Below are 25,844 nucleotides of genomic sequence, written 5' to 3'. Positions count from 1 at the left end.
TTTCTCTAATAAAGATTAAGAACAAACCTCAAAAGTATCAACTAGATCCATATAACACTTAACTTCATGTCAAAAGAAAGGTCATCACTCTTTAAGAAAAGATAACAACACCTGGCATGTGACAATGTAGTGTGTACAATGCCTATATTCTGATGAAAGACTACTAGACATGCAAAGAATCGGAAAAGTGTGACCCATAACCAAAAATTAAAATCAGTCAATAGAGTCAGACAAGAATAAAAGAAATGATCTATTTTATAGCAGGGACTTAACAATAGGCTACTATAAATATGCTCAAGGATTTAAAGGAAAAGATGAACACTAGTAAAAACTAAAGATATAAAGGGAAGCAAATGGAATGTTTAGAGATAATGTATATGAGATAGGGACACCTGGGTGGCTCAGTCGGTTAAGTGTCCAACTTCAGCTCGGGTCATGATCTCATGGTTCATGAGTTCAAGCCCCTCGTGGGGCTCTGTGCTGACAGTTCAGAGCCTGGAGCCTGCTTTGATTTCTGTGTCTCCCTCTCTCTCTGCCTCCCCTCTACTCACATTCTGTTTCTCTCTCTCTCAAAAAATAAATAAACATTAAAATTTTTTTTAATTTGTATATGAAATAAAAAAGCTAGATGACTGGATAGAAGGAAGGGCTTATGAGCCTCTACAGAAGAAAACAGCAGTGAATTTAAAGACAAGTAATGAAAATGTTCAAATGCAAGCACAAATAAAAAATACTAAAAATATTAGTAGTAGTAAAAATATTTCCTCAAAAGTGTGTGGAATAATATCAGGTAGTCTATGATAGCTGTAATTAGAGTCCTAGAGGAAAGAGATGAGAAGAGAAGAGGGGATAGAAAACAACATTCTGGGAAATAAAAACTGAAAAACTCTAAATTTTATGAGAAATATAAACCTATAAATTCAAGAAAGTTAATGAACTCAAAGTAAGATAATCCAAAGAAAACTACACTGAGACAGATCATAATCAAACTCCTGAAAACTAAATGTGAAAGTTGTAAGAGAAGAGTCACAGAAAAGTATAAAGTGAGATATATAAAAAAAGAAACACTACATAGAGAGAAACAAAGACCAGAGAGACTGCTAACTTTTCATAAAAAAAAAAAAAGGCAGAAGACAATAAAATGATATCTTTAAAGTATTGAAAAACTGCACCTTAGATGTAGAAAGCTAGAGACAGAACCAATAAAAGCCAGAAAATCTGGATAATTTCCAAAATTAAAACTTTCCTAATACTAATCAGAAATGAAGACATGGGACAACCAAATACTCTACCATCTAAGACAAGGCTAATACCTCCCCAAACAGGCTTACCTGGGGCAGGGGATGGGAAGAAAGCAGGGTGCTCAGAAAAGCTGGCAAGATTTCAGCTAAAATATTTGACATATTATGAAAGGCCACGTGAGGGCAAGAATTAGAGTGCTCATCCTCCGAGGATCACCAATACGATAGGGGTTTGCACCCACTTGCAGACTTTTCTCCACAGGTTTTACTCCCGAGAAATACTGAGGCAGGACAGGTGACCTAAAAGAGCGTCCCTGTGTGTAGGCCTACAGTGGCGGGACAGTTGCCCGTTTGGAAAGGCAGGAAGATGTACCCGTATTCTTCTTCCAATGGGATAAAACGCCTTAAGTCATTAGGGGAAGAGCAGAAAACTCTGTCATCCCTATGGCCCAGGTCACAACTAGGAGGTGCCTAGGGGGCAATATATAAAGATGCACTCACTATTTGTCAATACTGTTCACTAATACCACTTGTGCTAACCTTGTGCTTGCCCCAAACTGAACCTGAGGGTTCCTAGGTGCCTCACTTGCGTCACCAGGTCTCAGCCTTTCACATGCACCAGTGAAAACTCTATTGCATCTGGGGAAAAGGGACAGAAGAAAAATGAGTACCCCTGAGGAGTAGTAGAAAACTGGCATGGCCCTACAACACAAGAGAGCCCCCCAACACCTGACAGAAACAGGAGCAGCAAGAAAGCCTGAGACCCAGACTGAAGAATGAGGCTGAACCGGGACAACAGATCATGTCTACCATTCCCTCATCACTGAGGTAGCAAGCCTGGAATAACAAATAACATTAGTCCACTACTTGGAGACAGACACAAGTCTGGAGAGAGATCTCTGAGGTATAGGCTCACAGGAAAGTCTCAAGCAAGGAGTGAAACAGGATATTAAAAAAAAAAAAACCTGCCGGTAACTCATCCTCACCCTGAGCACAAAGTAATGCTAAAAGTATTTGAAGCCAGTGGTCCATTAAGAGGAACTATAACAACATTCAAACTAAGTTCAGCTCTTAACTAGAAGGACTTAAACCCCCACAATAAAGACCAAAGAGTAGAAGGTCTGTGCTCATGGTCAGGTACAAATACTAGTTATCTCACTCTACTCTCCTACATATGATGTCTGAATTTCAATAAATAAAGGAAAAAACAAACAAAAACACCCTGCCTGACTGTCAAGAGACAAAACATTCATCAGAACCACACTCTGATGGGTCAGATGCCCAATATACCAAACAAAAAAGTTAAATGACTATGAGTCACAATGGGATATCAAAACACACCTATCATCAAAATGGCTAAAATTCTATTATGTTTTTTATTTTTATTTTTTAAATGTTTTATTTTTATTTTTGAGACAGAGACAGAGTGTGAGTGGGGGAGAGGCAGAGAGAGAGAAGGAGACACAGACTCCGAAGCAGGCTTCAGGCTCTGAGCTGACAGCACAGAGCCTGACACGGGGCTTGAACTCACAAACCATGAGATCATGGTCTGAGCCGAAGTAGGATGCATAACCGACTGAGCCACCTGGGCACCCCTAAAATAGCTAAAATTCTAAAAATAAAACTGATAATAGCAAATATGTACAATGACTGAAACTTTTACGTACTGTTTGTTGGTATGCAACATGATATAATCACTTGGAAAATGGTTTGTCATTCTCATAAAGTTAAACATGTATCTACATGTCTCAGCAATCCCACTCCTATGTATTATCCAAATGAATTAAACAATTATGTTCACACAAAAGCATACACAAACGATTACAGCAACTTTATTCACAAATGCTGAAAACTAGACACCTACGTGTTGTTCAACTGATAGACTGATAAACAAAATATGGTAAATCATACAGGGGCATATGACCCAACAATAAAAAAAATTAACTACTGAATTACATAACAGCATGGGTTAAGTTTAAATGTACTTGTCTCAGTGAAATAATATAGGCAGATCCCAAACGCTATATATTGCAGTATTCCATTAATATGACAACTTGGAAAAGGAAAAATTATCAGAATGGAAAGGAGATTGGTGGTTGTTAGGGGTCCATACTGATGTTAATAAACAAATAAATGGAGAGAGGGACAACTCATCCTTATAGAATAAATGTAGGCGGAATGAAGCTGATGAATGAAACTAGCCATTAGAACACTATAGTAACAATTGCTACCGGCAAGATCTATCAATGAATGCTAAAATTAGTGGACAAAAGTTTAAGGGGAAACAGGATATTTACATAGCCTCAAAGTATCCCCCCATATTTATTAATTATAAATAGAGAAATGGCAATTTCACAGTGAGGATACCTGGCAGATATCACCTAAACCAAGTCGCCAAAATCAACATCATCACTAATGAGAGATATTGTTGACATCACAAACCCCCTGGTATAATGCACTGAGAAAAGTCCATCACCTCTGTGGTGCTCTTCCCCCAAAGCGATAATCTCAATCTACTCATGAGAAAAATACCACAACGAATAAATTGAAGGACATTCTGCAGAAACCTGGGCAATGCTGTTGGCACTCCTAAATGTCAGGGTCATTCATGGAAAGGAAAGACTGTGAGGTTATCACAGTTGGAGGAGACTAAAGAGACATGGCAATTTAATGCAATGGGGGACCCTCCATGCGATCCTGGAATAGAACAAGGAGACTAGTAGAAAAACTAGCAAAATTCAAATGAGGTTTGTAGCTTAGTGAAGAGTACTGTGCCAAGTTTATTTCTCAGTTTGGGTAACTATACCTTTGCGACATAAGATGTTAACGTTGGGGGGAAATTGGGTTAAACATCTACAGGAACAATCCTATCTCTGCAACTCTTCAGAAGTCTCCAGTTGTTTCCCAAAAAAGTTTAAAATTACTATAATTAATATGTTAAAAGTTCTAGTCAAAATGGTAGACATCCATAAAATCATAGGGAATTTCAACAGATCGATGAAAAGTAAAAAACAAACAAAAAAAACCCCGAATCAAACAAAAATGATACCATATACAAGGATTGCCTTCGAGAAGCCTACTACTAGACTTGCTGCAGCTGAAGGAAGAATCCATGAGCTTACAACAGATCAACATAAATGACCCACGCTGAAACAGAAAGAAAAAATAGTGAAAAACAAAGTGCAATACAGTATCAAAGAGGTCTGGGACAAAATCAAATGATCTAATATAGTATCATTAGAATTCTGGAGGAGAAGAGAGAGAATAAGGAACAAGAAATATTTTAAGGAAGAATGACTGAAATATTTTTAAAATCACTGAAAAGTGTCAAACCACAGATTCCCAAGGGTAAAGAGCCCAACAGGCAAGAGAAATACTGAAATGCTGGCGTGGAGGGCAAATTAAAACCAAAGACCATAGCATCTTTATCTATGAAAAATGCTCTTGAAAATGAAAGTCAAAGGAAAAGAATTTTGAAGCAAACAAGCCGACAGACTTGTTGATGGCAAAACTTCACTACAAAAAGATGTCAGAAGTTCTTCAGCTGGAAGGAAAATGGTATCAAGTCTTAACCTGGGTCTGTATAAGTTAACAGAATGCATCAGAAATGGTAAATACATGGGTAAATGTAAAAGCCTTTTTTCCTTATTTTTAAGCTCAAGAGGTAGGAAAATGATTCCTTACCACAAAAATAATTACAATATTTGTGGGTTTATAGCTTCCATATAGGAGATAATCTAAAATAAATGGTTGTAAACTTTTTCAATTGTAAATAAAGTGGTATAATACTATTTAAAGATAGACCAGCAACATTAGCCAAAAAAATAAATAACCCAGATATAGCAAATATAGTGGTGGAAATGAAGTAAAAAATATTTCAGTGATGCAAAAGAAGGCAGGAACAAGTAAATAAAAAGTAAATAAGATGAGAATAATAGCAAACATTTAAACTACATCATATAGATAATTATTTTCATGTAAATAGTGTTAACAGCAATTCAAAGTCAGAAATTATCAAAGTAGATTTTTAAAGAACTCTCAAGTGGGGCACCCGCGTGGTCAGTCGGTTGACTGTCTAACTTTGGCTCAGGTCATGATCTCATGAGCTTCGTGTCGGCCTCTGTGCTAATGGCTCAGAGCCTGGAGCCTGCTTCAGATTCTGTCTCCATCTCTTTCTACTGCACACCACCCTCCCACCCACTCAAGCTTTCTCTCTCTCTCTCAAAATATAAATAAACATTAAAATTTTTTTAAAAAAACCCTCAAGTATATGTTTATCAGTAACACAAATTAAAGACACAGATAAAAGTGAAAGAATGAAAATGATATACCATGCCTAAAACCATAAGAGAGCTGGAGCGGTAATTTTTATATTAGACAAATTAGACTATGAAATAAAAAATATTACAAGAGATACAGAAATACGTCATAATATTATAGGAGATCCTCATTACCAAAAGGCGAAGAAATTGGAAGAGCTAAAAAGCACAGGAGACAATTTATTTTTTATAGTCTTTTTTTAAATGTTTGTTTATTTTTGAGAGAGATCTCAAGCGGGGATGAGTCAGAGAGATAGGGAGACAGAGGATCCCAAGCAGGCTCTGAGCTGACAGGGGTGAGCCCAGTGTGGGGCTCCAACTCACAAACGGTGAGATCACAGACTGAGCTGAAATGGGACACTCAACTGACTGAGTCACCCAGGCGCCCCAACCACAGGAGACTATTTTTTTATTATTATTTTTTTAATGTTTTATTTCTGAGAGAGAGAGAGGGACAGGTGAGCAAGGGAGGGTCAGAGAGAGAGGGAGACACAGAATCTGAAACAGGTGCCAGGCTCCGAGCTGGCTGTCAGCACAGAGCTGGATGCGGGGCTCGAACCCACGAGCCGTGAGATCATGACCTGAGCTGAAGTCGGATGCTTAACCAACTGAGCCACCCAGGCGCCCCAGAGGAGACAATTTAAAGAGGGCTCCCCATGACCAAATCTATGACACTTTGAGCAACAAAATGAATAATAATGAATTATTGAAAGTAATGGGTTATTACTGAGGAGCAACAAAAAAGAATCAATGAGTCTACACTGGTGTGTGTGTGTGTGTGTGTGTGTGTGTGTGTGTGTGTTTATGTATTAAAAGAGAGGACAGGAAGGAGAGAGAAGGAAAGTTCTTCCTCAGGTAACAGAAAGCTCCCTCTATGTGTTTATTTGCTAATAAGGATTTTCTGTCCTTTCTCCTCCTCTCTGGACAGCAGGACTTTCCCTTTTTCTAGGTAAGTCATTATGGAGCAACCCACATGCTCTGGGGAGGTACCCATCCTCAGTATGCTTCCGTGTTTCCAGTAAAGAAAATGAAAGGTTCAGGAGGTGAGCACACATAGCGCCGTGCGGTCACAATACCATTTAGGCGGGACTTCACGATGTTCAAGGCTATCTTGATTTTTGCAATGAACTTAAGAGATATACGAGGTGAGGGACTATTCCCATTTTGCAAACTGGGAACAAGGCTCACAGACTCAAGTAAACTTCCAAGATGTAATTAGAGATGAAATCTGATGAGTCGGTGCACCGTTTCAGGAGATAGATTCTCTGGAAGGTTTTGTCCTTAGGGGAGGAGTGCTTATAATAGTCCAGTATATTCCAGCCACCCGCAGCACACGGCAGCAGTTGCAGAGCCCAGCACGAGGCAATCCGGAGGCGCCAACCTGAGCAAGTTTCGTATGCAAAGGCCGTGCTCCATTTCTGCCGCTAATTTGCTCTGTGGCTAATTAATAACAATGCAATAGGAGTTTTCTTGTCCATTTATACAACTGAAAGCATAAAACATCGAGTCCCATCATGCAGACAGTTAAAAAGAAATAGGGTTAAATCAGAATCTAAGGACACAGAATTTTTTTTGCTTTTGATCTCATGACCACTTCTAGACTTTAAAGTAGGATTTGCATGTGGCAGTTGGAATCCGGAGTCTGGGTTATTTGCAATATATGAAACACTGTGAGCGAGCAGTGAAGTTTACATTTGCAATGAGATCTTCCTCTGAAAGGATTGAGCCTGAACTACTATTTAACTTTCCATGTTTGGAAAAGGAACTGAAAAAGGCACTTAAATCCCTTTTCCCCCATTTTTGTAATATGAGTCAAACTTCAGGAAAGCTCTCCTCTTTCCCCACACAAAGAAAATTTTTATGTTCCTATCTGGTGTAGAGCTATCTAATGACCAAGGAAAATCCCCAGATCTTTTTTTCCTGGAAAAGCCACTTGTTTTAATGGAACAGTCAGCCTGTCAGGGAGAACACAGCAAACTTAATTGGCAGCCATAGAGCAGATGTCCCTGGGTCTGTTCATGCACCTGATACGGCTAAAACATTATTGAAAGGCCAACATGTGGTTTTTAAATTGCAGGGAACTGAATATTATGAAAACTCCACTCATAATTTGCGACATCATTTAGTATTTCACAAACTATTATTTCCCAGAGTATTCTGTGAATAAAGGCATCTCAGAGAGGAATTGAAAACGTTCTTTACGGTATGTGTTCTGGACACTCAGTTTCTCGATGCAATCCCAGCTGACTCTCGACTTTAGAAAGTTAGGACTTCCCACGTTTGGGCTGTTCAACATCAATATTCTGAAGTATAATGCTTTGTTTTCAGCCAAGTGCTCTCTTACTTATCATTCATTCATCCACTCATTCAAAAAATACTGTGTGTCTCCAAAATACAAGGTACTGTGAGGAAAGGAAGACTATTTACCAAACCTCTTCCCTTATGGAACTTAAATCTAGAAAAAGGGTAACACCAGCATGTATTTGTAAAACAGACTGGTGTAATCTGGTAATGACAGATGAGAAGTACTCCTTGCCCCTGGGGATGCTAAGGAGAAAGGGATCCCATGGGTATGGGTACCTTTTTGAAAGCTTTGGGGATGACAGAGCACTTGCCCTGAGCTCTGAAGGATGGGGAGGATTTCACAGGTGCAGCTGTAGGATAGTGCCATGGCAACCGCATAAACAGTGGTGTCCAGGCAGAAACGTGTGACGAGTATGCCAACAGTCTATCTAATTGAAATTGTAACGTCGACGACCACGGTGATCTACTGCTGCTCAAATTACATTGAACTATTTGGTTTCCTATAACACATTGGCCCCAGCATTCCAATAATTTTGAATGGTTAATGGTTTCATGCTCTTCCTATTAGAACTCCTCCAAGGGAATAAAACAGTGAACAATACAGTAATGTATTTCAACATTTAATAAATACGAACCGCCTTCTCTTGAATGTAATAAAAACCCATGATCCTCTTTGCTAAATCTCTGACAGAGTCTGGTATTGACAGATGAGAAACACGTATTTTGCTTTGATAGAATGTTCCATGACATTAGGACTTCTGTATGTTAAACTGAGGGCCACTAAATTGTCTAGGCTTTTGTTTCCTAACCTGCAAAGCAGGGACTTAGATCACTTGATCCAAATAACGCCTCCCAGCTGTATGATTCTCTGAACACTCCTTACCTCAATCGCCCACAGCTCTATATTATTAGTTGCTATCTAGATACTGTCCAAATGCAACAAATTCTCAAACATCAGTGCCCGACTGTACCACGAAACCCAATAATTTTACAGAACCATCATTTTTCAAGTCAGAAGACAAGAAGGTGCCCAGACACAGAAGCCACAAAAGCCATCTGGGGATCGTGCTGGGAACGCCCACAGGAACCCTCTAGCTCTAGCCTGAGGGGGAAAGAAGCTTAAAGGCGCAGAGGAAGCAGATGTCCTGGGGAGGGAAGTACACGGACTGTGAATAGGAAATGTGTTCTGTTCCCAGCTCTGCCACAGACTCGCTGTGTGACTCTGGGTAAGTCCTTTCATCGTTCTGGGCCCCCCTTCTCTGGCTATGAAGAAATTGACCCAAGTAATGCCTCAGATCCACCTTGGCTCCGTGAAACTCTTTGATTCTATGTGAGACACACAGTTCACGGTCTTGGTGCTAAACCACAGCAATAATGGTCAGATTCACCAGAAAACACAGATTATTTTAAACAGACAGTTCAGGAAGTCTCTCCCTGTTAGCACTTCTGTTCCAAGCCGGTTCCCCGCTTTTATTGCTGATTTGTTCCCAGTCATGTAGGTGCTCCTGCTTTTCTTCTGAGCCCTTCCGGGAGGACTTCTGAAGCTCATTCTCCAGTTCCAGTCAGTTATGTGGGAAACAAGGCTGTTGATACTTCCCTTTGCTGAAAACGGAATGTATTCAGCCCGGAGCCCCCAGTTATTACCCTGGAAGATAAGCGGAAAAATAATTGAAACTCAGAACAGCTGCAGTCCCTAGTAGGTCCTTATATTTCTAGTAATTAAGTCCTAACGGGAACTTCGCAAATGTGAGTCCTTTCATTTGTTTGCAAAGGTCATGAAACCACCCCCCAAAATAAATGGAGGTCATGACAGTTTCTAGAACACATATATTTATGAAACAATTACTAGCAGAAAGATGATCTTCTTGGCATTAAGGTCACTCTTATCCTTACTTTATAGGAGTTCTGTCCCTGGGGGAAAAAAAGGAAACCAAAACAAAATTCTCATTTGTCAAGAAAGTTTAGCTTCATTTTTTTTTTTTTTGCTTATCTTCATTCATTTATTCACTGACTCACTCATTCATTGAAAGAAAGCACCTGGCCTCAGGGGCACCTGGTTTACAAGTTCTGGTTTTCTAGTTCAGGGACCCAGGTGAGAGTACATTCACTAACTAGTTCACCAGTACACTCTGAAGGTCAATGATCGCCTCCATTTGCCTATGAATTTGCTCATTAATGACCTATGCTATTATAATGGTCACTGCCTCTTATCCTGCCCTTATTCTCTCTGTCTCTCTGTCTCTGTCTCTGTCTCTCTCTCTCTCACACACACACACACCATGATTTTAAAAAGAATTTTAGAAGTTTTTATCATGTTACTTTCTTGTGAGAAAATGAAACAATTTACATATTCATCCCCACTTCATTTATTAGTTGGTTAAAATGACTCTAAGCCACACACTCGAATGAATTCTAAGGCAAAGAAAGGTATGTATGTAATAGGGTAGATAAGAAATAGTTATAAAGCTAAAGAAGAATCAAAAATTAAAAAGCCTGTGGGGACGCCTGGGTGGCTCAGTTGGTTGAGCGTCCGACTTCAGCTCAGGTCAGATCTCACGGTTTGTGGGTTCAAGCCCCACGTCGGGCTCTGTGCTGACAGCTAGCTCAGAGCCTGGAGGCTGTTTCAGATTCTGTGCCTCCCTCTCTCTCTGCCCCTCCCCCACTCATGCTCTGTCTGTCTCAAAAATAAACTATAAAAAATTAAAAAAAAATTAAAAAGCCTGTGAAAATAACAGGAAAGAAGCTAAAGGCCCTCCAGAGATGCCATCGAACAAGCACAAGCTGGTAGACTCTGGGGCCCAGGCTTTCAGAGGCGTCCTGACTCGGTGGGTGGCAGTGCTCCCTGCAATGGAAGCAGTTCGAATGCTCTCAGCTTTAAAGTCTGGAGGGCAGCCGAAGGACTGCTGAGGAGCGCTATACAGTCAGAGCGGCTGGCTGGGGCTGACCTGCTTCAGCGGACCCTAGCTGCAATCCTAGAAAGTAACTAGTTTTACTATATTTTTATTAATAAAAAATATTTTAGAATTAAAGTTTACACAATTGAGAAACTTTCTCAGAGTCCCAAAATTTTGACTCTGTGCCTGAGTCGAACTCACACTCCGCTCTCCGCCACGCCCAGAGCAGATCTTGGCTCTGCAGCCTTCAGGCACACGCAGAGGCATTGCTCCAAGTGCTTTGCTCTTCCAACACCCCCAGGTCTATCGGACCCTTCCTCACACACTCAGTAAGTCCTTGCTTCCCATTCACCTCTCCTACTAAATGCTGCAAACTCCTCTAGGAACTTCAGATTGGATTGACTCATTGCACACTTAATAAACTATAGGTTTTTGGTATCTTCTAAATACTGGCATCTCCCTATTTGCCTTACACTTTCCCTGTACTTTGCCTGTATTGCAGATAAATCCTTTCCCTATAGTCTGCTTTTTTTTTTCTCATTAAACTTGTGTTTTAATGGGTCTCAACATTCCGTGACAGAATTTTGGTCAAGTTGTTTCCATTAAAAAGTACCGATTTTTAAAACTAACAACTTAAAACTGCCCCCCCCCCACACACACACAAAACAAATGGTCCACAAAACATTATTCTCCTTTCCTTCTGGAGGTTTTACGATGCATTGTTATCATTAACCAGTCTTACTATTAAACCTAAATGGCCAATTGACACAAACAGTTCTGAGACCGTTCTTCCACCACTGATTAAGACTGGGGTGCAGGACCCTCCTGCACTGTTGGTGGGAATGTAAACTGGTGCAGCCCCTCTGGAAAACAGTGTGGAGGTTCCTCAGGAAACTAACAAGAGAACTCCCCTATGACCCAGCAGTAGCACTGCTAGGAATTTACCCAAGGGATACAGAAATGCTGATGCATAGGAGTACATGTACCCCAATGTTCATAGCAGCACTGTCCACAATAGCTAAAACATGGAAAGAGCCTAAGTGTCCATCAACGGATGAATGGATCAAGAAGATGTGGTTTATCTATACCATGGAATACTACATGGCAAAGAGAAACAATGAAATCTGGCCTTGTGTAGCAACATGGAGGGACCTTGAGGGTGTTATGCTGAGCGAAATAAGTCAGGCAGAGAAGGACAAATATCATACGTTTGCACGTATAGGAGGCTTAGGAGGAACTTGACGGAGGAACAAGGGGGAGAAGAAGGGCGGAAATGGTGGGGGAAAGGGAGAGAGGCAAACCATGAGAGACTCTTGAATGCTGACAAAAACTGAGGACTGATGGATGTGGGGGGGAGGGGGGAGGGGCATGGAGGAGGGCACTTGTGGGGATGAGCACTGAGTGTTATGTGGAAACTAATCTGACAATAAACTATTTGTAAAAAAAAAAAAAAAGACTGGGGTGCAGGTATTGGGGGTAATATTCATTTAGCCTCCTGAGCTTTCTGGGCAGACCTGGTGACCTTGCCGGCTCCAGATGCCTTCTTGTCCACTGGTTTGATGACACCCACAGCAAGTGTCTGTCTCATGTCATGAACAGCAAAGCCGCTCAGAGGAGGATAGTCAGAGAAGCTCTCAACTTCTTCTTGCCAGAAACCACGTCAACGATGGCAGCATCACCAGATTTCAAAACTTGGGACCAACTTCCAACTTTTTTCCAGAACGACAGTCAATCTGCTCTTTTAGCTCAGCGAACTTGCAGGCAATGTGAATTGGGGGATAGTCCAGCACAGGCACATAGCCAACACTGAGTTGGCCTGGATGGTTCAGGATAATCAACTGAGATGTGAAGCCAGCTGTTTCCATTGGTGGGTCATTTTTGCTATCACCAGCCACATTGCCACAACAAACACCTTTGACAGATATGTTCTTGACATTGAAGCCCACATTGTCCCCAGAAAGAGCCTCACTCAAAGCTTCATGGTGCATTTCAACAGACTTTACTTCAGTTGTAATGTTGGCTGGGGTAAAAGTGGCCACCATGCAGGTTTGAGAACACCAGTCTCTACTCAATCCACAGGGACCGTACCACCAATTTCGTAGACATCCTAGAGGGGCAGATGCAAGGGCTTGTCAGTTGGATGAGGTGGTGGCACAATGCAATCCAGAGCTTCAAGCAGTGTGGTTCCACTGGCATTATCTTTACGGGTGACTCTCCATCCCTTGAACCAAGGCATGTTAGCACTTGGCTCCAGCGTGTTGTCACTATTCCAACCAGAAACTGGCTTAAATGCTACTGCTTCAGGGTTATAGCCAATTTTCTTAATGTAGGTGCTGACTTCCTCAACAATTTCCTCGTATCTCTTCCGGCTGTAGGGTGGCTCAGTGGAATCCATTTTGTTAACACCAACAATAAGCTGTTTTACACCCAGTGTGTAAGCCAGAAGGGCATGCTCACATGTCTCCCCAGTCTTGGAGATACCTGCTTGGAATTCACCAACACCAGCAGCAGTGATCAGGACAGCACAGTCAGTCTGAGATGTGCCTATAATCATATTTTTGATAAAGTCTCTGTGTCTTGGGGCATCAATGATGGTCACATAGTACTTGCTGTTCTCAAATTTCCACAGGGAGATGTCAAAGGTGATATCATATTCACATGCGGCTTTCAGTTTATCCAAGACCCAGGCATACTGGAAGGAGCCCTTTCCAATCTCAGCAGCCTTCCTCTCAAATTTTTCGATAGTTCTTTTGTCGATCCCACCACATTTGTAGATCAGATGACCAGTAGTCGTAGACTTGCCCGAATCTACGTGTCCAATGGCGACGATGTTGATATCAGTCTTTTCCTTTCCCACTTTGGTTTAGGTTTAGTGGTGGTTTTCACAACACCTGTGTTCTGGCGGCAAACCCGTTGTGAAAAAACAAAAAGCTACAGTCTGCTTTTCAAGATCTAAAGAAAAGGTACAAGATTTTGAGTTCAAGTAGGTCCTCTCTTCCTCTCTTTTTTATTTCTTTTTCTAAATAGGCCATCCCTGGCCGTAGCATCTGGAAATAAAACAACATCTGATATAAGGAATGTAAATAGTGTGTGTGTGTGTGTGTGTGTGTGTGAGAGAGAGAGAGAGAGAGAGAAGAGAGAGAGGGAGACAGAGGGAGAGATGTGTATGGATTAGTCTGTGGTATGAACTTCAAAATTTTAAATTTATTATAAATTATTCCAGACTTTAAAAAGTCTATGAAGAATTGTATAATAAATGCCCACATACTAATTCTCTATCTTAAGAAATAAAATTTTTCAAATACAATTCAATTGCTCTAACGGTCCACTTCGTAAATACTTCGTGATAAATTGAATACAAATTATAGTACCTGCTGCCATTTCATTTGTAAATTAACCTTCCATTTTCAAGTTACCTTTTAAAATTTCCGTGTTAAATTAACTTTTGAAGATTTACTTTCAGTAACAAAAGGTTCTGTCATCTTCTGTGACCTAGTTCTGTGTGGTCTTGGATGTCTCTCTGTCACTTCACATTCAAACAACCAAAACCAGAAATTACCAACTTCCCTACCAAACTGCCTTCCCTATGTGTTTCCTCATTTTGTAAGATGCACTGCAATTTTCCCCGGTCACCCAGGTTTACCGGGCTGGATCATGAAAGAGTCTTTCCTTTGCAGTCCCCCGCCCCACCCCACCCCCGCCCCTCTGCCAATATCTAATTAGTCCCCAGGTGCTGTGGCTTCATTTCTCTGTGTTGGTTCCGTGTCTTCACTCCTCTGCCACCCTCTAGGCCAGTGGTTCTCAAACTCTTGTCCGAGAGCCCATGAGAGTCCTTAAGAATCTCCCAGAGTGTCGGGAGGTCAAAACACTGTGATTATATCATGGTCTCATTTGCCTTTTTCACTTGTTCTCACAAGCGTCCAGTGGAGTTTTCCAGAGACCACATGTCACGTGATATTACAATGGACTGAAGATGTGACAATTGAATGTATGACAGGCCAGCTGGATTCCAGTAAGCCAGACAGTAAAGAAATTTGCAAAAGCATAAATGAGTGCCACTCTTCTTACTACGGTTTTTGCTTTATTTTTTTCTTAAAAATGCTCTTAATATATATACATGCTTATTATTTTTAACAATAAAATATTTTTAAATTTCTGCTTGAATTTCAAGTACAATGAACACAGAGAGAGAAAACCCACATAAGCGAAAGTACTTTGGAGTCCTCTAACATCTTGATCTCCGTCAATAGTCCCAAGGTCAAAACTGTGAGAAAAGATCTGCTCGTCTTTGTCTTCACTGACTCAGCTCTTCTGGCCGGTGCAACATCTTCTCAATGGTTTTCTTTTTCTGTCTGTCCGCACATGGCCACCAGATCCACCTTCTGAAGGAAATGCCTTTTTTTTTTTTTTTTTTTACAAATAGTTTATTGTCAGATTAGTTTCCACATAACACTCAGTGCTCATCCCCACGAGTGCCCTCCTCCATGCCCATCCCCCCTCGCCCCCACATCCATCAGTCCTCAGTTTTTGTCAGCATTCAAGAGTCTCTCATGGTTTGCCTCTCTCCCTTTCCCCCACCATTTCCGCCCTTCTTCTCCCCCTTGTTCCTCCGTCAAGTTCCTCCTAAGCCTCCTATACGTGCAAACGTATGATATTTGTCCTTCTCTGCCTGACTTATTTCGCTCAGCATAACACCCTCAAGGTCCCTCCATGTTGCTACCCATGGCCAGATTTCATTCGTTCTCATTGCCTTTTTCTAGGATATCATTTCCTTCTCAGAATCCATTGCTGTAGTAACCGTTAATTCCTCTACAGTTCTCCAGTTTTATCAAGTACAACTTGTGCCCCCAAACCTCCACTTTAGACCGCCCCCCTGGTCAGGCCAGTTGCTCTGACCCCAGAACATACTCTCGTCCACTTCCCAACGTTTGTTTAGATTGTTCTGTCTCCCAGCCCCTCCTTGGGCCAGGCACCTCTCCTCTGCCCAGTCCAAGGCAGCAGAGAGAAGTATAAAGAGTCTGTGCTATGGAGTCGGCCTTGAATTCCATCTACTTCTTGTCAGCTACATGGTAGAGGCAGTTTACCTTCTGGGACTGTAAAGTAGAAAATGAAATTCAGTGGTACCTACTTCACATGGCTGTGGTCAAGATGACATGAGATCAGGTATTCAGTAAGTGTTAGGCAATGCTATTATGCAAATCCTGCTTCTAAGAGTCCAGCTTTTCTAGCAGTCTTCTCCGACATCATCTGTTCTCTCTTTTACTTTGCTTACTGGAAAGGAAGATTCTAACTCACACATCTTGGACTTCTCCAAGTGAGATACGAAGGCACCATGTGAACTAACTCTACTCTTCTCCCTCTCTTTCCGCATATGTGCCTGTTTCCTTGGACCTACCCAGTGCTGTTACACCTGACTCAATAAATTCAATATGTGTGTCACCGTTCCTCTGCGTTCCATAAAGTCATGCCCATAAACCATTTCTCAGCTGGCAAGGCCACATAAAATGCATTTGAGCTATAAGCTTTCATTCATCTTTCCCTCTCAGCACAGTGAGGCCAAGTCTTCCTCGAGGATAATAAATCCATTCATTTGAAAAAGCAAACTCAAACAGGAAACATTTTATACAGAGAAACAGATCTGATGATAGAATCATCCAAACGACACAAAAATGAGGCCAAAGGCTGGTTGATTCTGGCTGCAAATTAATCCTACTGTGACATGACCTTTAGCTATCCGCCACTTCTTAGAAGTTTGCTGAGAATTTACAGAGCTTGAAACCCTCAGTTAGGGCTCTGTCAGTTAGGGGTGGATTGTTACATGGTGTGGAAAAGCCTTTGACGTGGAGTCCAGACTTGCCCTGACTTGCACTGAGATCATGGATGGCTGTCTCATGACTGTGCATTGGTCCTTTGGCTTCTGGAAATCAGCTGTATGGTTTGCTAAGTGATTCACGGTTGTTTCAGGATCAAATGAGATAAACAGATCTCATTGATAAGATTTCTATGTAATGCTGAAATCCACCTAACATGAGAAATACCTTAGAAGTTAAAAGTCTGGAAGATTTGTATGCTGGTCTTGAGATACTCCAATATTTCTAAAGTCCTGAGATATTTCCAAGATACCTGGATATTTCCAATATTTCTAGATACCTCTATATTCATAAATGACATAAAAACACAAAGATATTTGTCTTAATAAATAATTATATTCCAGAGTCATGATTATGTCTCAAGGTCATTATAATATTGTTAAAGGCAGATACCAGATCTTTGGTAAGATATAAAATATGGCTAATTAAGAAAAATAGCATTTTTCTCCACATTTTTTGAGAGAGCTCTACAAAGGCCAAAGTGGGAAAAGTCCATACCCACATAACACTTTAATATTTTAGATCAAATAAGTCTTTTTCTTATTACCTTAGAGAGGCTGCATGGGAGAGTGGCTGAGAATGCAAGTTCCAAATAGAGCCAGGCTGCCCAAGGTCAAAGCCTGGTTTTGCTACATAAAAGCTAGGTGACTGAGCAAGTTCTTTAACTTCTCTGTGTTTCAGTTATCTTACTGGTAAAACAGGCACCATTAATATTTACCTCATAGATTTGTTGTGAGATTACAGGTTTATGACTCTTATTTTCATCATCATATCTCCAGGCCAAAATAATCTAATTTCTATTCTATTTTTTAAAGTTTATTTATTATGAGAGAGACAGAGACAGAGACAGAGACAAACACTCACAAGCTGGGGAGAGGCAGAGAAAAAATCCCAAGCAGGCTCTGTGCCATCAGCACAGAGCCCTATGCTGGACTTGATTTCATGAACTGAGATCATGACCTGAGCCTAGATTAAGAGTCAGATGCTTAACCTACTGAGTCATCCAGGCACCCTTCCCCTCCCCCCAATAATCTGATTGTTTGAAGCAATGGGTTTGAATATAGAGAGTGTCAGTATCTTTGAGTAACTAAAGGAATTCAGAGAAAACGATCACTCGGTGATATCATTCCCATGAAAAAGCAACTTCCTCCTGAAGTTCCCAAGGCAGAGCTGAGAGGTCCAGTGTTTTTAAATAAGCTCTGGTATAGACATGGTGTAGTGCGGTGCTTCTCAAACCATCTGCAGTGAAGAACCAATTTCATGCTTTATTTTCAACTTGTGGATCAGTACTTCTGTCAAATACAACAAAAATACTGTGGCATTGTCAAACTGCTATAGAAGCTTCTGAATGCCTTTTCTCCTTTTCTTTATCTCATCATGCACCAAGAACAGAAAATTCACCGACCAGCATGCTTTGAGGAGTCCTGGCCTAGTGGACACTTAGTCTTCTTCCTGGACGCCTCTTATCTAAACTGTCTTCCTAGGTTTAGGGAGTTTCCTTTTGAGACAGAGCCCCCCATTCCATTCTAGAACCTGAAAAGGTTAGTTACTTACATTTACAAGTCTTCTATACAACTAAAATGTGGGCACCTGAAGCCAGGTAGTGTTAGTCAAATGCAAAGAGCCCAGACTTTGAATCAGAAGCCATAAACTGAAGAAGAGGGGACTGTGCAGAATCCATTTCGGCGAGGCTGCCTGCAGATACATCTAGTTCCCAGAGGCAGGAGTGCCAACGCTTCCAACAGCGGTGTCCCGGATCTATGACTGGTGATTCGCTATCTGTTGCTGGGTAACAACTTACCCCCAAACGTAATGGCTTTAGACAACGATAAATATTTCTTACTCCTATGGTGTGGGCAAAAATTCAGAGCAGCACATGTGTGTGGCCCTGGACAAGTCCTTCAGAAATTTGGAGGGAAGACATTAGTGGGGGTTGCAGTCATCTTCAGGTGCACTTCCTTCCAAGGTGACTCACTCACCTGGCTGGTAAGTCAGTGCTGGCTGTTAGCAGGGGGCCATCGTTCCTCTCCACAGGGCTCCTTGCATATCCTCAGAGCGTGACCCCTCTCCCTTCGTCTCTGCCTGTGCAATCTCAGAGACCGAGTAGAAGCTTCAGTGTCCTCTACAACCTAGCCTCAGGAGTCACACACTGTCACCTCTGCAAACTACTAGCCACACAGAGCATCCCTGCTTTGATGTGGAAGGAGATTGCACAAGCAGGATACCAGGATATGAGACTGACTGATGCCATCTTGGGGAACCGGGTACCCATCAGGCTGTAGGATCTATACCTCCCTGGGACTGGCAGTTGGTCTGGAGAGAACTGAAATGTCTCTAAGCCTGGTTCTCTGAACCTCTCAGGGACTCACCGAGTTACTAAATATCCTTTAATCAAATTTCTTCTAAATTAACCAGAGTTGGTTTCAGTTGCTTGCAATTAAAAACTGATGTATTTGGGGGAAAAGAGTTAGGAACTCTTTTCACCTATTTTTTTGTTTACCTATCTTCCTGGAAAGCCATCTAGTATCTTTCTGCCACATGAAAAGTTGGGTTATGTAACATTAGAATATACACTCTATTTCCAAGCCAGACTATAGCCTTGCCTCGTGGTGATTCAACTTTCACTGCAGAACTTATAGCCTGGCCTTTAGGTAGAGTTGTTAGTACCCCTGTGAAGATAGGTTTCCACAATTATGGTTTAACTCCAAAAGCTTCACTCAAAATAACTGTATTAGCAAAGTTATCTTTAAATATATGCAGCAGCATGTTTTTCAGATAATCTTTTTGGTTTAAGAAAATCTCATGACAAACGAGATTGGGAAAAGCATTACAGGGTAGCTCAGGCGTGCGTGAAAATAAAGCACGGAGAGCCACTTAGCAAACTGCCCGACCTTACCTACCATAAGGGAACGTACATACACATACTCCATAACCCACCCCCTCCACTCTTCTGTTTATACCCAAAAGAAATTCATGCACATGTTCACCGGAAGAGGTGTACGACCGTGTTCCCACCAGCACTATTATCCAGACACAAAAATAGTGCATACCGCGTATTTCCATGTATACAAAGTATTACAAAACACAGGCAAAAGTAGTTCATGATGTTGGAAGTCAGGGTTCTGGTTACTCTTAAGGGTAGGTTAGGATATTGACTAGCAAAGAACGAAAGAAGGGCTTCTGAGAAAATGCTCTGGTGATGATCTGGTTCTTGCCAGGAATGCTGGTTGCACAGGTGTATTTAATATCAAGCTGTACACTTATGGATTGTATATATTACTATGTAGATTTCCTTTCAAAGAAAATTTTACTTCATACACATAATAGGGACATTAGTCTTTTTATCTTCCATGGCTTTTAAAAATTATAACTAAGGAGTGCACTTGTGATGATGAGCACTGAGTAATGTACGGAACTGTTGAATCACTATATTGTACACCTGAAACTAATATAACACTGTGTTAACTAACTGGAATTAAAATTAAAACTTAAAAATACAAATACAGGGACATTCGCTTGTCAGGAGTTCAGTCAGTTAAGCGCCTGACTTTTGATTTTGGCTCAGGTCATGATCTCAGGGTTCATGAATTCGAACCCACCCCCCCGCCAAAACACTCCTGCTTGGGATTGTCTCTCCCTCTCTCTGTGTCTCCCCTGCTTGCAATCTGGAGCTTTCTTTCTCCCTCTCAAAATAAATAAAAAATACAAATACAAAAAACATAAATTTTCCTTATGACTTTAATTTCTAAAACTTTCATCTACCAAAATGAACTCATTGCTTTCCTTGCCCCACTAACTCAATGTTCTTATTTACAAAATCATTTGCATATGAAAAGCTTCCTTTTAAAGGTAAAGAAATGAGGGGAAACTTTTTCCCTTTTTCTAAAATGGAGAAGTTGATTCTTCTCTGTTACAGTTTAGACTCCATTACTTTTTAAACTTGGCAAAGAAACAGCCCGAGAGGAATTAGCCGGGACAACCTGAGTAAGCGATGACGGAGCTGCAGTGAATGTTTGGACTTGAAGTGCTATATATAACCGTAACCAATGTGTTTAAACCGATTCTAGCAGCACCGAGCAACACCTGTGATGCGCGCCCCTTTGGATGAAAGTTGTGGCTAACTTGTTTACTCGACTGAATTTCCTGACCTTTATTTTAACATGAGCCTTGAAGGGGGAAAAATGTTCCTTGCAAAAACATTTTATCTGAAACCTGGAAAAAGCTGTAAAGGACAGTTCAACTATTCTGTGACACTACGTGGGTTAGCCTTTTGCCCTAAAACTCAGCACTGAAAATGCCTTCTCCAAAAGTTCTCTGAACAAACCCAGATACATCTGACGATCACAAATAATTTTGTGACAAGATAGACCTTTGGTGTAGGGAAGCATTCAGATGTAAGAACTTCCTTTTTAGGATTCTGTACTCTTATTGAAGATCTTGCTCCAGAGCATGCCTGGACCTTGCAACAGCAACAACTTACTATCAGCCACCAGAACTTCATAAAGGACTCGTGTCACACGGGAATCATGCTCTGGGAATTATGCCAGCTAAAAAAAGAAAAAAAGTATCTACCAGGGCTGTCTCATCCAGTTACCTGCATTTTAGGTTTTATGATGGTTATGTCTGTGTCAGGGTATATGATATAGGATCCTTCTTAGATGGGTGGGGAGGAATAGTTCAGAAATGCTTGCGCTGGCCTAGGAGAAAGGGACACCGTGTATAAGAAAATGCCTCTCTCTCTGCCGGTTTACTCTCAAGCCTTTTATATTAAATGGTCTAGAAGTTTAAAATCCAATATCTGAGTGGTATGTTCTCATTTGTTCAGTAGTTCACTGAGCCACTAAAATGTTCCGCACAAAAGCACTTTTCTTTGGAACCCTGGGAAGAATTCATTAGGTCTGTTCAGTCATGTTCTAGGTTACTTGTGCACACCACTGGCACAGTCTCCATCTTACTCAACAGTCTTCCTTTTCTGTGTCTCTAGAAACCAGCCAGCTCCCCAGGACATAGCAGATTCTCAATAGATGGTTGATGAGCTCACGAACAAATGAATGATATGGGACCCTGAGCAGGAAGGGAGTCAGAGTCCTTGACAGAGTTATGAGCTGACAATATTGAATAGGGTGGACGTGAAGAAGACAAACTCAACTCTCAAGAGGGAGTAACCTCAGGACAGTAACTGGATTGAACAATGTTAACTCTGCAGATCCTGCTCTAGGCCAAGCTGATTCTGATTTCCGAGGCTTCGGAATCGCTGCTGAAAACCTCCTCTGTTCTCACGGCCAGACCTGCAGAGCCCTCTGGCTGGCTCCATTGCTGCCCCAAAGCTTTATGGCTTTGGGCAAATCGTCACTCATTCTGAGTCAGAAATATTTACAGAATATCTATTATGTGCCAGGCATTGAATCTTTTACTTAAGTGCTTAAATTCATTTATGTTCATAAAATGAAGATAAAAATACCTATCATGCAAGGTTATTGTAAAGTTAAATTAATTACAGTCTAAAATCCCTTAACATTTTATCTGGCGCAGAGGAGTTCAGAAGATGATAGATAGCTATTAATAGTGAATATAATAAAATGCAATTTATTACAAAACCTGATTGGGGAAACAGTACAGCAGTTCAAAGCCAAATACTGAATTTTTAAAAAAATGTGCAGTTTGAATATTTTCTGATTCTTTCTGAATAGTTGCCATTAATATTAGGTTGTAATTTAAAATGGGCTTTATCTTTGTATCTGACACAATATTATAAAACTACAATGGGATATTTCCATATTGCAAAACTCTAGTAATGATTCTATTAGCGTGACTGCCTGGATTTATAGTTGTGAAACACTCTTTCTCTCTTCTAAGAACCATTGTTGTGCCCCAGGGTAAACCAATCTCATCTGATATGAAGTGCTTTTCTGGCTAGAAGATCAGCGTTTTCCAAATGCTATGTGACAATCCATGCGTATGAATACTTAACGTAGGCCCCCTGAACCCAAAATGAACTCCCCCCCACCTGAAAATATTCAAGCTTCATCAGTGAAGGTAAAGACTTTACTTTCTATTACTAAACAAATAGTTCAACAGAAAATTAATTTAGTCATTTATGTTTTAGTGTCGATCAACTTACAAGGTCTTTTCCAAAGCAAGTACTGAAGGGTATGGAGTAAAGAAAGTTCCTAGAAGAAAATGGTTTTCAAGCCTTGGAGCTCAGACAGGAATGCCGCACGGTGGACAGAGTTGGGGGGACTGCCTGTAAGTAGGGACTGGGGTAAATGTGCTCAAAGTGGAGTTCAGGGTGCCTCCATGACACGCATTCATCTTTTAGAAATTTCCGGATAACCAAACTGATGATAACCAGAGCATCTACTCATCACAATTCATTAAATAATGAGACGCTTGTGGCAAAGGTGGTTCTTACACATTCCCTGGTCGTTTAAACTGTCTGGACTTAAATTCCCTGAGCTGCAAAGTAAGAATTGCATTAGACAATCCTTTGATAATCTACGATTCATTGATTGAGAGCTATATTCGAGGTTTTCAAGCTTTTCATGCATACGGATGAGTCTGCAACATGAAAAACCACTCCACGTGCAGATTCTTGGGCCACCTGCCGTAATGCCACTTTGCACGGTGTCTGATCCCGTCAGCATTTCCCCCATATTCCCGGAGCCCCACTATTCGGTTACTCCGGGTGACTTCCAATGGGCAGGGTCTGCCTCTCAGTGACAGGGGACTCCTGCCAGAACTATGGAGGTACACGTGGCAGGGAACACACACTCCCTGGAGGCAGCCCTCAGACAGAAAATGTCCATTGTCTCTCTCAGGATCCCATCCAGGATACATTGTTACATGAGAATCTAAGATCAGGTACTAATGTTGAGACCCGGTATAGAAGTACTCAAACCTCCTTGCCGCCTCAGAGGAATTATTCTGAGAATCATGCACCATTTCCCAGTGTTTCCCCCAAGGAACTAGCTCCCATGGTCCACACTGGAGCTCCATTAACAACTCACTCTGGAGCAGCGGAGTATCTTCCCTGTATGATTTTTCCCCAACGTTTCAAATACAAATTTCAACTTCAAAAGAAACATTGGAAAATCTAATTCTTCGGAGTTCTCTCACAACCTGAATATACCTTTCCTCCAGGCCCTGGATAGACTAACTAAGATTAGGTAAGTGTCTATTCTGATGCTCAGATATAGAAGGCATGTGCCATTATTTTTTATTTTTTTTTAATGTTTTTATTTATTTCTACGAGAGAGAGAGAGAGAGAGAGCGTGCGCGCGAGCAGGGGAGGGCCAGAGAGAGGGAGTCACAGACTGAAACAGGCTCCAGGCTCCGAGCTGGCAGTCAGCACAGAGCCCGACGCGGGGCTCAAACCCACGAACCGCGAGATCATGACCTAAGCGAAAGTCGACGCTTAACCGACTAAGCCACCCAGGAGCCCCAGAAGGCACGTGCCTTTAAACACAAAGCGAATAGAACAAAACCAGATAAATTCCAGTTCCTCAAAATGAACCATTCACCCCTAGTATAAAGAGAAATCCAGAGATGGAAAATTTCATGTGTGCTCACATTTTTCTAACAAAACTTGTTCCTTCCCCAAATTCCCCTAATAAATGTTCTTGTAACATAATATCTGATATCTAAAAATCCCCAATTTCATACTTGCATAATCTTATCAACAATTTTATTTCTTCAGTATTCTGTGTTTTGTAGGTTAAATACATAATTAGAAAAATGGCTTTCATCTGATTTTCTTACAAATATAGCATTAATTAGCTGATAGAGACTTGTTAGATAAAAATGACTATCTCCATGGGGCACCTGGGTGGCACAGTCCGTTAAGTAGCTGACTCTTGATTTCGGCTCAGGTCATGATCTCATGGTTTCATGGGTTCTAGCCCTGTGTCGGGCTCTGTGCGTTGACCGCAGGGAGCCTGCTTCGGATTCTCTCTCTCTTCCTCTCTCTGCCCCTCCCCTGCTCATGCTCTCTCGGTCTCTCTCAAAATAAATAAATAAACTTTAAAAAAAAGAAAAAGAAATAACTATACCTCCAAACTGCTGACAGTTTATTAACCCATAAAATCAATGTGAGTTAGTTACCAAATCTTCCTCCTCTCAGAAACAGGACTTTGGAATGTGCCACTTATGTTTTCGCTGGGCAGTTTTGAACCCTATTTTTGGCCAACACAAGACTTTCAACATGGCCCTCTTGGCGTACACAGCTCAGGAAGCCTGAAAAACAGCTAAATTGACTACCACAAATCTAGTTCTTTACCATCTTCCTGGCCATTCTTGATTCTAAAATCATCCTCCTCTGAGCCAAATGCCAAACAGTCTTGTGAGACGGCAAAATAAGTCTATCCTTAGGGTGACAGAGGTGGGGGTGAGTCACTGACTCTTGGTGAAAGCGCCTTCCTCCCATTCTCTCCCCAAGTACAGCCCCACCACGTCTTGCTCCAGCCAGCGTTGGGGAGAGAAGTCAGTTACATTCAGGGAGTCACCTGCACAGTGTATCAAAGATGGGCCAAAACTCCCTAGCTAATAGAATATCTTCCAGTTTCCTGGATAAGAAAGCCCATGTTAGTGCTTCCCTTCTAGGCCTAGGTGGAATTGGAGCACTGTGTCAGGACAGCGTATTATATGTGAGTCTACTACAGATTTTCTTCCAGGCGTGTTGCCTAGTCCAAGTTCTACGCACACACAAGTCAATGTCACTTGTAAATTAGGAAGTAAATTATAAAATACATGTGAGATTACTGGAAGATGTACCTTGAATATAGCTAAGAAACCATTTCCTTTTTCCTTTTAAAATATGATTAAAGAACCTTTTAAAAACATACACAAAGTACTGAATAATTCAGCCATTTGCCACAATCACCATTCCAAGACTCACAGAGGCGGCCTCTGATAAGTCTCTGCCAGTGTTCTTAAATATTTAACCAGGTTAACAGTACAGATAGGAGTTCAGCCCTGGAGTTCTTGGGAGGCAAAACTAATAAAGTTTTTGGTATGCCCCTAACAGACATAAAAGCCACATGCCCTGAGCAAGGATACTTGAGAGCTTCGGAAAATCATTTCATGGACATGAAAAAATATTGTGTTTGAAATGTGAAGAGCTCTGAAGATTTATCTGATTTTACAGAGGTAAAAAGAGCAGAATATAGTTATAGAAGACACTTGCAGTGAGTTTTAACTCTCAAACATTCACATTTGGCC

General features: G+C 41.2%; 1 pseudogene; it reads right to left on the bottom strand.

Annotated features, from left to right (window-relative positions):
• Positions 1–11,452: 11,452 nt before the first annotated feature.
• Positions 11,453–25,844, bottom strand: part of LOC120235854 — a 58,792-nt pseudogene continuing 44,400 nt past the window's right edge.

Source organism: Hyaena hyaena, unplaced genomic scaffold (genome assembly GCF_003009895.1).
Source record: "Hyaena hyaena isolate Hyena2069 unplaced genomic scaffold, ASM300989v1 scaffold_139, whole genome shotgun sequence".
NCBI classification, from domain to species: Eukaryota; Metazoa; Chordata; class Mammalia; order Carnivora; family Hyaenidae; genus Hyaena; species Hyaena hyaena.
This window is presented reverse-complemented; position numbering and strand designations above follow the sequence as displayed.